We start from the raw sequence: 11893 nt of genomic DNA on the forward strand, positions 1-11893 counted from the left end.
GGAGATTAGGAATTCAATTTTGAAATGTTAGCGCTAACATGAGTACGTTTCAGAATATTTTGCTGTAAAATATATTGCACCATTTCAGAGCCCTGGGATGTCTTTCCGACGTGAAGGGAGCTAATCAAATGTAATTTGTTGTTGTTGTTGCTAGTGCTATCTGTAACATTGGGGCTCAGTTCTTGTCAGTTTTTTTTAAAAAACTATAAGTCTGTGTATTGCTTGCGTATGTTTCTAATAAGATGTCCTTTTCGATTTTTGCAGCTGCTAAGTTAAATATTTTTGAAATTGTTGTATTTTTCAATATTTTCTGATGAACATTGGATTAAAGATGCAATACATTGAAGGCATAAAAATGTGGCTGAAAAATTAACTTACAAAATGCAGGATTGATTTTGTCCAGATCATTCATTTAAGGTTGGAATTAAAAATACGAAAGTTTAAGATAAATATTAAAAAGAACACATAGCATATTGCAGGATTTAGTATTTTTAGACCATTTTAAACATTTGATTTTACATTTTGCTTTTTTTGTACTATTATGTTTATTTTATTTTACAATGTGGATTTAGCTGGTTAAACACCAGCAATACCTCAATGCTCAATCTGTGTTTCCAAGCCCTAACTCCTGCCAACCTGCACCTAATGCTTTCATGCAGAATGTGGAACTCCTGTTGATGGGTTTTTGCATGTGTCAAAATACCCACCTGACCAAAAAAAGGTCTTAAAAAACAAGATATCATTGACTAATGTTTCTTTCTAGGATTAACTTAATTTTAGAAGTAAATAAATAGAAGTGGAATATGATTTAAGATGAGTACAAATTTCAGAAATAAGCACAAAATCCAAATCTTGTAACTTAGACCGCTTGTATTGCTAGTCACTGGTTAGCAGAAATGCTAGTATTAGATTTGCATGAACAAGAGAGTATGGCACCATTAGAAACAGCGCTGCATTTTCAGAGCAATTTAAGTACATGTCTTAAATTGCCAGCTGGTAACACAGTAACATTTTGAAAATGGATTATTAGGCCTTTTGTGCTGCATTTAGTCGACAAGCCACTGGACTCCTGAGGACTGAAATTGCTGGGAGCTTAAGTAAAGTTTCCAGCAGTAAAGTGTGGAAGATTGGAGATTTTCGATTGCTTTTACATAGATAGCTACAATGGATTTCTGAACTGACCAACATGTTTTAGAACTGACCAAAATAGCTGCACAAAGCTTCATACAGTGGTGGTATGTTTTTCTTATAACGGAAGTACTTACAGGAAATCTTTTAAAAAACAATGTTTTACAGTTATAATAATAATAATCCTTGCATTTGATATAGCGCTTTTCACTTCGGGAGGACGGCCCAAAGCGCTTCACAGAACACACTGTAAAATGAATTGACTGTATATTTGTGGGCAAACGCGGCAGCCAATTGCGGACAGCAATGTCCCACAAACAGTCGTAGATTGAAAAATACCAATTTATTATTGTTTTGGGTTTTGGAGGGATTATTATTAGGCGTGTGGAGTTACCTTGTCATTGCAGTTTATCACAGTTATTTATTCCAGGAGATTAGATATGGCTATTGAATCGTAATCAATATATTTCTCCCAGTTAAAGTGCATTTTTATTGCAAATGTGTCACAATTTTTTGGGGATGTTGATCATAAGGTTGAAATTCGTAGGCACATTAAACTTTCAAGACATGAAGGTAAAGAATTATATGTGAAGAATTCTAGAACAATTCAGAGCTGCACCCATCTTGATCGGTGGCCTTGACCTATTGGAAAAGACATAAGGTGTTCTCAGATCTTCTTCATGTGAACAACCATGTCTTTATTATGCAGAGTAACCTATTGTTGTTATACCAGGGAACCCATTGTTATGCAAAGGACCCAGGCTAACATCTGTGTCCCTTTATTTGAGATTACTACTAATAATTGGACTATATATTTCACCCACAAATATACAGTCAATTCACTTTATGGTATATTTTGCAAAAGCGCTTTGAGACATCTCGAAGATGTGATAAGGCGCTATATCAATTGCAAGGATTATTATTAACTGCTTCCATTGCCACTTTATGCCTACCTTTCAGTAGGACTGACACACAATGTGACAGCGAGATTCCACTTCAGTTCAACCAATTTAGCCATTGTGAACGACAAGAATTAGCATCCCGGCTGTGCTTATTATTTTTGTGACCAAGTATTTCATCACAATCCCCTTTCATGCAATACATGAATCCCTTCTGCGTCACAACATGGCAATATTTCTCTAATTTTGCCTTCATAAGAGCATTGCCACAATCAATGAATTTTAGCTGTCTGCTGCTATTTACATGGTTTAGATCCATCTTCTTTTTATCTCATTTTGTTTTATGAATTACTTTAGGATTTTTTGTGTGTGAATTGTACAATGACAACTGAATAAAACCACCCTGACCTTTTCTCACAATGATTTGCTGTTGATGCTGAAACAACAAAGCTCATTTGTGCCATTTGGCCCATTGAGTTTACTCTATCATTAAGTCTGTGGAAAACTCTTAGTTTTATTTCACCACCCTTCTCCACATCCCTTACTATCCTTACATATCTAGCTATATTTCTTTTGAATTTCCCAATTGACTCTGATTCTATGATCTTCTTAGACAGTCAGTTCCATATTTTCATGATCCTTTATACAACATTTTTTTTCTTTGGACTCCTCTTTCACCAGCCTAGTTCTGATATCAAGGGCACCAATGACTCCCATTCCAACATCTTAACTTCAATATCAGATAGCTCTCTTGTCTCCTCTTCCACCACCTAAAACAACACAATTCTTCAAATGAAGTCTGAGGAAATAATGCTGCAGTAGTAAAGCGCACTCTCTTTACTACTAAGGCATTATTACCTTGCTCTTTATTCTGTAATGTCTTTGTGATTACTTTCTGCTCCTGTTAACCTGTGATTTATCCGATTAGATCCACTTGTTCATCTACCCAATCTGGTACCCAACAATTTAGCATGTTTCTTCTTCTGCCATTTTTACATCCAAACTGTTTTACTCCAAACTTTGTCACATTGAACAGCACTTGCCATGTTGATGGCGTTAAATTCCAAACACGTCATTCCTTATTTGAGCAACTGTTTCAAACTCTGTTCTGAAATACTCCTTCGACTTCGGAGTGTTTCAAAGTGTTTCACAGTTCATTATTGTGATGTGTGGTGCCCGATATTCTACATTCTCTGCCTATAACCACTGGTGTATCATTTGGGCATTAACCTTTGCGTAAGCACAGTGTGAAGGCAACAGCACCTTCCCTTAGTAGAAAATGAGATCACACGCAAGTGATGGTTTCATATTGCTGTTGTGGTAACAACACTCACAGCACATTGCCTGCGTCATTTTTGCTGATAGGTTATCTCAATGTCCAGATTTAATGTTACAATATGGTGTATACCTGCACTAGAGTATGTACATAAGTAACTCTGAGATTCACCACCTAAGCACAAAGCAAAAGTCTGCAACTCTGTATTGCCCATTTGCAATACTGTGAAACTAGCAGTTGTTTTGGACAGTACAAAGAGATGACCCTAGAGATCGAACCTGTCCAGAATCATGAGTGGTCCCTGTAGTTTTCTCTTGTGTTTTTGCTTAAATATCATCCCCACTCAAACTGCTAACAGATTTGTTTAAAACTTCAATGATCATGAAGAAATATACAGACGAGGAACATTTTGAGACCAGTCAGGTGTCTGGAAGCCGGCCATACTTTCTGTAACATACAGTATTAAACCTTTCCTACAACATATGTGCCCAGCGAGATCATTTGACATGTACACATTCTGGCATTTATTCTACCTACCTGAGGTAACAACCGTGTGGAAATGCTTTCCTGTAAGCCAGCAGCAGTTGAAAGAAAATTGGATTGCTCTTGAACTCACTCTCAGTTGCAGGGAGTCTGAACAGTGATACTGCCTTGTAACTATTGCTTCCTATCATGATGTGTGAGAGAAAAACCTTTGGGATCCATTTTGCATTATTTATTCATTAAGAAATCTGGAAATCCAAGATGCTAATTCAAGGCAATACTGCTCCAATACGTTATTCACAAGGGGGCTCCCAACGTTGGAGTGATTTGTGCCATGAAGTGTCACTTACTGGATGGAATTCCCGATAAGATTTCTTGGAAATTCCATTTCAAAATTGATGAATGTGCTATAAATTGACACCATTATCTCCGCCAAAACTCCACTAATAAAATGTGATCTTTTAGTCCAGCGCAGAGATTGGTGACCAATTGTCAAGCTGGTACCCTGTTGTGCCAATCTCCAGCCTCCAGATCATATGTTAAAAATGCCCCATAAGAAAATGAGTGGATGTTCTGCTGCTACCAGAAACAATTGAGGGAATCTGAAGGAGCTATTTTCAATAGAAACTGAATATGTAGCTCCTTTTTTTTCAAGCTGTATTCCCAGATATACAAGGATTCATATTTTATTCTTCCAATGCTCTGCCTTTCTTTTCTGAAACCTGACTGATGCTGCAACAACAACAAAAACACATTGCATTTATACAGCGCCTTTCACATCGGGAGACAGTGAAGGGTTTGCACCCGAACTTGGGAGAGCCCATGATTTGAATTAACAACAGGATTTGAGGGCCACTTTCAGAAATACAGATGAATTCCTGTCTTAAACCATTTCTATACAATTATTTGGATCTTAAGGTTTCCAAGACTAGTAAAATATTACAATTTCTTTCAATTAGTTATTAATGTAACTGTGCCAGTGGAATCATCTATCATTCTGGAAGCAACAGGTATCTTACAAACTGTGCATGAAAAGAATATTCAATTCAGCGATGAGTGTGAAAGCTTAAACAAACACAGGAAAGCACCCCTAATAAGACCGCAACGTGACAACATTTGTTTAGATGAAGAAGGCTCTTTGGTCCATCTGACCTCATTCCTCCAGAACATCCATACTGTTGTCCTCCATTCACAGCATCAAGCTGCTTTTTACATGAGTCCAGTATCCTGGCCTCAACCACCCTTCCTGACAACCTATTCCAGTCATTAATTATCTTCTGAATAAAGGCAGTGAAGGAGTATAGCAAATTGTACTGAAAGAGCACAGGAAATGCATGCTCTGCTGAAATAAACAAGAGTGAAGAAGCAGTAGAGAGAATGTAGGAAGGCAATGAATGAGAAAGCAGGTAAAGTGAGTAAATATACAACAACAACAAGGTTACATTTGTATAGCGCCTTTCACGTTGGGAGGACGTTCCAAGGCGCTGATATAGCAAAACATCAGAAATTAATCTTGCACTTTCTTTTCCTGCAAGTGAGTCTGCTTCTTTATTTTCAATCACACATGGAAACGCATGGGTTGTGAAGGAAACTGAAGTAACTGAGAAAACAACTTGGACAAACCACCAGTTCTAAATCACCCCCCATTCTAACAGATGGCCACACTGGTCTAAATGTTATGATATACTGTTGTCTGAAAGTGCCAAGTAGTTCCTGCAGGGTTACTGCAGATCAGTTCTGGAGGTTACAACCTCCTGTGTCCAAACTTGCCATGAGCAAAGAGATACACAAAGGCTGAAGCTATTTCTGCCATTTCCACAGGGCAAGTGACTGTGGCCATCCTTCTGCTTCATTTATATTTATTTGTGTGAACAAGATTAACAGCAGGTGAAGGTAATAAGGTTGATGGAAAATTGGGCTCTAACTAAAGACCCATTCAGGCATGACTGTGCAAAGGGAAAACTGTATTTCTATTGAGCTTTATTTTCTTTGAAGTAAAAATTCAGATTACCATTGACATAGCTTTAATAAAAACACATCTCCCAGAATTTGTGCCCTGTTAGCACAACCTAATTTTATTTTCAGATGTACATGTCAAACAAAGCTTCCAAGTTAATATTTGTAATTTTGTAGGTACCAGAATCAAGTGCTGAGAGACCCTCATTTGTGGCCTTATGCTTGAGACCATGACTTCAACCCATCAGCTGCCTGTCTGCAGCTTAATGTAAAACTGCAAACCTATGTGGAATGTGTTGAGACTGAAAGAAGTTTATGCATAGGAATAATATAAAATAGAAGGGTGGTATTTTTATGTGGGGTGAATAAATGAGTCTCAACACCTTTGTAAATACAGATAAGAATCCTTTTTAATTAATTCACCAATGGGTTGACAGAAAATCAACATTGAATATTGTTACATGTTCTAATGGAAAGATTTTTTCACTTGCAATTTTCTCCCTTCCTCCTTTTCTAAATGTGCTGACTCTTTCTGGCACCCTATGAGGACTGGGAGCTAACTGGTATCAATCTGCTAATTGATTAACACCCGGGTTCCAACTTACTGCTAGGTGAACAGAGGCATGTGGAGTAAGGAAACTTGCCCAACGTTTTGCCCTGCCCGGGCATCGAGCCCAGGTCTCTCACTTGCGAGGCAAGTGCTCTAACCACTACCCTACAAAACTCCACATATGCAGACTTTCCCGAAAGGGGCACCCAATAAATCAGCAGAGTGTTGCCTTGAGGCCCATCCAGAAATGGGTCCTAAATAAATCCGTTTTCTGACGAAAGGTCATTGACCTGAAACGTTAACTCATTTTCCTCTCTCAATAGATGCTGTCTGACCTGCTGAATGTTCCAAGTGACTCCTATTTTTATTTCAGATTTCCAGCATCTGCAGTATTTTGCATTTTGTTTTCTACATAATCTCTGCATTCTACTTCCTAATGGTATGCTGAATTGATGGATAATCCCTGCTTTTGTGGCGTCCTGTAGCTCAGCAGTTAGAGCACTTGCCTCACAAGTGAGAGACCTGGGTTCGATTCTCGGCAGGACGAAATGTTGGGCAAGTTTCCTTCACAAACCTCTGTTTACCTAGCAGTAAGTAGGAACCTGGTTGTTAGTTGATTGGCAGATCGCTTTTCTGGGAGATAACAATATCTCAAAAAAAACAATAATAATTTGGTCACTCAATCCAGCACTGTTTGTAGGACACTGCTGTGCGCTATATCAAATCCAAGGATTATTATCATTATTATTCTCCCAATAGTAGAGTGCATCAATGGACACAATCAACCTCCATCCTACCACTTACTGGCGTAGCACCTTGACATATCAATCTGGTTTCATTGAATCACACTCAGGAGTTTGTTTTGCAGAATAACTATTATGATGAAAGTGGCAGGTGCTCTATCCTCAGAAATAGATTTGCTGTACGAATGAATATTTTCACCAAGGTCTGCTGTTTAACATTAATAATAATAATCCTTGCAATTGATATAGGGCTTTTGACATCTTCTAGACATCTCAAAGCGTTTCACAGAATATATTGCAAAGTGAATTGACTGTATATTTACGAGCAAAACGCGGCAGCCAATTGCACACAAGCAATGTCCCACAAACAGATGTGGATTGAGTGACCAAATTATTAATGTTTTATTCGAGGGATTATTATCCCCGGAGAAGCGATCCACCAATCAACTAACAACAAGGTTCCTACTTACTGCTAGGTAAGCAAGTTAGAAACTTGCCCAATGTTTTGCCTTGCCGGGAATAGGATACAGGTCTCTCGCTTGCGAGGTGAGTGCTCTAACCACTGAGCTACAGGACTCCATTAGCTACAGATCTACAGAGCCTGACTGATCTAGCTAGTGTTAGTAAAAACTAAAATGGTTATTAAGCAGTTTCAGGCTCCAAACACATGGGTAAATCCCCAGCTAATCAAATTACTTGGAAGAGTTTGTCGTGCCCTGCACTAAGAAACTGTTTTTTCAGTATCAACATTTTTCAGTTTCACATAAATTTCCAGACAGCAAACAGTAGATCAGCAATGTGAAATCATACTCCAGTAAGCATAAAACAGCAAGAATCTCAGAATTTGAAGGCAATGACTTTCAAGCTATGTTTGAGATGCAGATGGAATGACTGAAGAGAGGACAATGGATATTTAGGAGTTATTGAGGTACAACCAGTCATCAAATCTCAACATTCAGATGAAAGGCAAGTTGAATTTTCAGCAATTTGTGACCATCACCCAAATGTATAGATCAGGTTTCATCTTGAAACCATTCTTAGTGCTGGTTAATCAACAATAACTCCCGGAAAATACCATGTGAGTAATGTTTAAGTGGAGATTTTAAATCTGTAACTGTTGGCAGTTCCAGATTAGTTTCAGTCTTCCTTTTTTTGTCAGTCACATGCGGAAACCCATTACCATGCTTAAGAGTATCCAAACCAAGCTGAGATTTCCATGCATCCCACCTACACATGGAAATCCCAGAGATAGATTGTTGGAATGGAATGTATACTTTCTCCCTGAAGGGACACATCCTGCTTACCTCATTCCGGAAAGTATTAGGCACAGGTTGGCAAGAGGCAAGGCTTGGGGACCCAGAGTGTTTGTTGGGGTGCTGTTGGAGTCTAACCAGCTAAAACTGCTTAATTTGCCATTAATATTTCTGTCTGGCGAGCTTTCTCACTGCTTATCCAGCTAGGACCACCATAGACGTTGGGGCTTTGGTTTGCAGAGTTAACAGGAGCTAAGTGGGATGACTCCCTGCCGCCCAGTGACTGGTCTGTCCTTCCAGGTCCTGCAATGAGCCAGGCTGGCTGTGTTGTCATCAGCAGTGTCCTGGAATACGCGGACTCACCTCACTCAGGAACAGGACTACCGAGACCAGCGCAGAGGGCTGCTTGATTCCAACATTCTATTGCCAGGCATGTAACCTTGGAGCCAGTTCAGCTCCAAGGAGACCCCGCTCAGTCTTTCTGTTTTTAAAAGAACAGCTCAGTCAAACCTTAACATTAAAATGAAGATATTCAAATGCTGTAGGTTTGTGTTAAATTTCCCCCCAAAAAACGTCAAATCTATATAAACCCATTTTGTATGTTTGTGATAGAAGAGTCTATTCCAATGATAAAATGTGGAACAGATTTCTCCAAGTGCATTTTTTGGAGGAAGGGGAAACTCTTTCGCAGGAAATATTATTCTTGAGAGAATTTGAAAGGAAGTTGCTGTCACTGCTTTGCTTCCAGATCCTGAGTTGTGATCTTGAACGCTGCATTGTTTTTATTGTCGTGTATAGTTTGACATCTGATATGCCTTGCAAAGCTTTTCAACCATTTGAAAGTTTGAGTGCAGTCCCTGGCAGGCTAATTAATTGTTATTGTCTTCTAGGTAAGAGGCATTTGTGTTTAATTTTCCCAAGTAAGTAACAAAGTTTGAGCTAATTGACGCGTGTGTAATATACCATCAGAGAATATCTTAGATTGATTCCATCTATCTGCTTACTTAAAGTAGGTCCTTCCCTTCCACACTCCTGAAGGGACATTTGTATATTAAAGTAAAATTGCATAGCTGATGCACATTGGAGTTAAACATTGGAGCAAATATCATATTATGGATTTAACTGGAGAATCTCAAGTGTACATTATACCTCAGGTTGAGAGGTAAAACACAAAGAGAAAATAATACTTCACTTGTATCCAGCTTTCTGTGTATGGGGTGCAATATAAATGCTGTATAAAAATAAATTAAATGTACAATTTTACAAGGCAATGTAAAGCAGAATCCTATAGGATTAAATGATATCTAAATCGGTAATAATTATTGAAAAGTACATCGCACAAAGAAATGCTATGGACTTTATACCAACTGCACAAGGGTTAAAATGAGAACGCCACACAAGGTTATCTTTAAATATCTGGTCAGAAATAACCAATTTAGGTATATACTGGCTTAAATCAAACTCACTATTTCATGTACATAGACCTATATCAAAACAGCAACTCAGGCATCGAAGTTGTTCAAAGATGGTGGACTTTCATTGTACTTCACCACCAACAACTTCTATTTATATAGCACCCTTCACCTAGCGCATTGTCTTGGATCTGCCAGATAGTGATTTTATAAATTGATATTTATAAAACAACATGTCACATTCCATTTGCAGCATCCAAAACAGCAGTCTGATCATGTGCTTTCCCTAGGGTCCATCAATGTCACTACCAGAAAAAGTAGTTGGATGTTTGACTGATCTTCAAACTATATCTTTTCATCATCATCATGGATACATTTTCTTAGTTGGATTTTGACTTTGTCTCAACTTTTACATAAGAAAATGTCTCAAAGTGCTGTACTGTAATTATTGTAGTCAGTTATTTTTTTGCAAACTACAGTAAGAATCACACATCGCTTATCAATCTACTGTTCAATTGTATCTATATCTGCATCCACTAACAGACACACTATTGCTGGTGCCTTTCAGAGAGTTTGCATAGCTTTTACCAAATAAGATAGGTATTGAGAAAGAAGATAGAATGATCTATTTAAAAAGTGGTTAAAGTTGGTGTTTCTATTATGTTTACACATGGGCTTACCACGTGTAGTACTGGAGATGCTGAAGTGAGTTGAACAGTTTGCTTGCACAGAGATCAAATATGGCCACCTTTGAAAAAATAAACATTTTGTACTGCTATTTAATGTAATGATGTGTGTTAATGATGGAGCTACTACTTGTTGTCTATTCAGAACACTTAATTGCAATATTATTGAACAATATGTATGTTGTACATCAGGTAGAATACTTTCTCAATGGTGTTTTTCATGATATCTTGCGAAGGGCAGCACTTTACATGAAAAATACTCCTTTGTTATAAAGTTCCCCTTCAATAAAGATGCGGTGTAGACAGACTGGGTTTCTGTCTATCTTTGTAACCACAGGAAGATTAGAGCAATGTAGGAATAGAGGTAGCTGCAGGTAAGTCACAGACAAATCAAGAGAGGTAAATGTCAATCTCACCTTCTGCTTTCAACTATTCGGCTCATTGCTAAGGCTTTATCGCTCTATAATCATAATACACATCTTAAAATTCTGATGATTTGTACCCATAGCTTCATGTACTCAGACAGTTGAATTATACATATTTTTCCAGTTTCTTTACTTCAACTCTAATTTAATACATTGCTTAAATATTGTTTATTTTTTTATTTAGGCTTCCAACACATTGCTAAAGGCTTCAATTTATTCTTTAATTACACCTTCAAATCAAAAGCTATATTCTTATGACTTCTTAACAAGTTCATCCAGAGTGTAAATGTAAATGATGCCCATGGCTATCCCAATAGCAAACCTTATTCCTGCATTTTATAAAATAGTTAAAGCATTAGTAAAATGTGGGACTGAAACATGGAAGATGCATTTCAATATCTTATTTGTACAGTAATCTGATTTTAGCCACTATGATTGAGATAGTAGCCTACATGCAGCTCAGTATTGCTGGCCTGGGGAGAGAAGAATTTTGCACAGACACAGTTTGACATTCACTGTCAGTGCTCACATATAAAGCAGGGACACTTGGATGACATCTGGAGGTTGCTTCCACTTACAGAAAACAAATTCAGGATGAGTCTCTGAGAGGAGGAAATAATAAAAGAAAATTGCAAGCGGAAAATCTGAGCAAGTTATACACAGATTTCCCATCGCATGAGAATATAATTTTTATACAAATGTAATCTTGTTGTTATATACAATGAGAAAAACTGTTAACTTGCATCGTTGCATTAGCACAATGTCCCATCAAACAGCTGGAAATAGTTGGTTGTACAATTTATTTTAGAACTCAATCTCATTTTAACACAATACGCTCATTCCACGCTTGTGAAGACTTTAGGTGTTTTGCTGCTTTAAAGCTCAACAGTTTAGTAACGTGGTAAAGAATTGCAGATCTTTATCATGCTCTACCTTGTTGAACTATAATGAAATGAGCAACAATGACACATGCACCACAAGCACACCGATACTGGGTTATATCTTATATATTAAAATGTAGAAACATTATTGCAAAGGAAAAGGTTCAAACACTGCACTGCACCAGTTTGGAAGTTTCATCA

Source organism: Callorhinchus milii, unplaced genomic scaffold (assembly GCF_018977255.1).
Source record: "Callorhinchus milii isolate IMCB2004 unplaced genomic scaffold, IMCB_Cmil_1.0 Scaffold4, whole genome shotgun sequence".
NCBI classification, from domain to species: Eukaryota; Metazoa; Chordata; class Chondrichthyes; order Chimaeriformes; family Callorhinchidae; genus Callorhinchus; species Callorhinchus milii.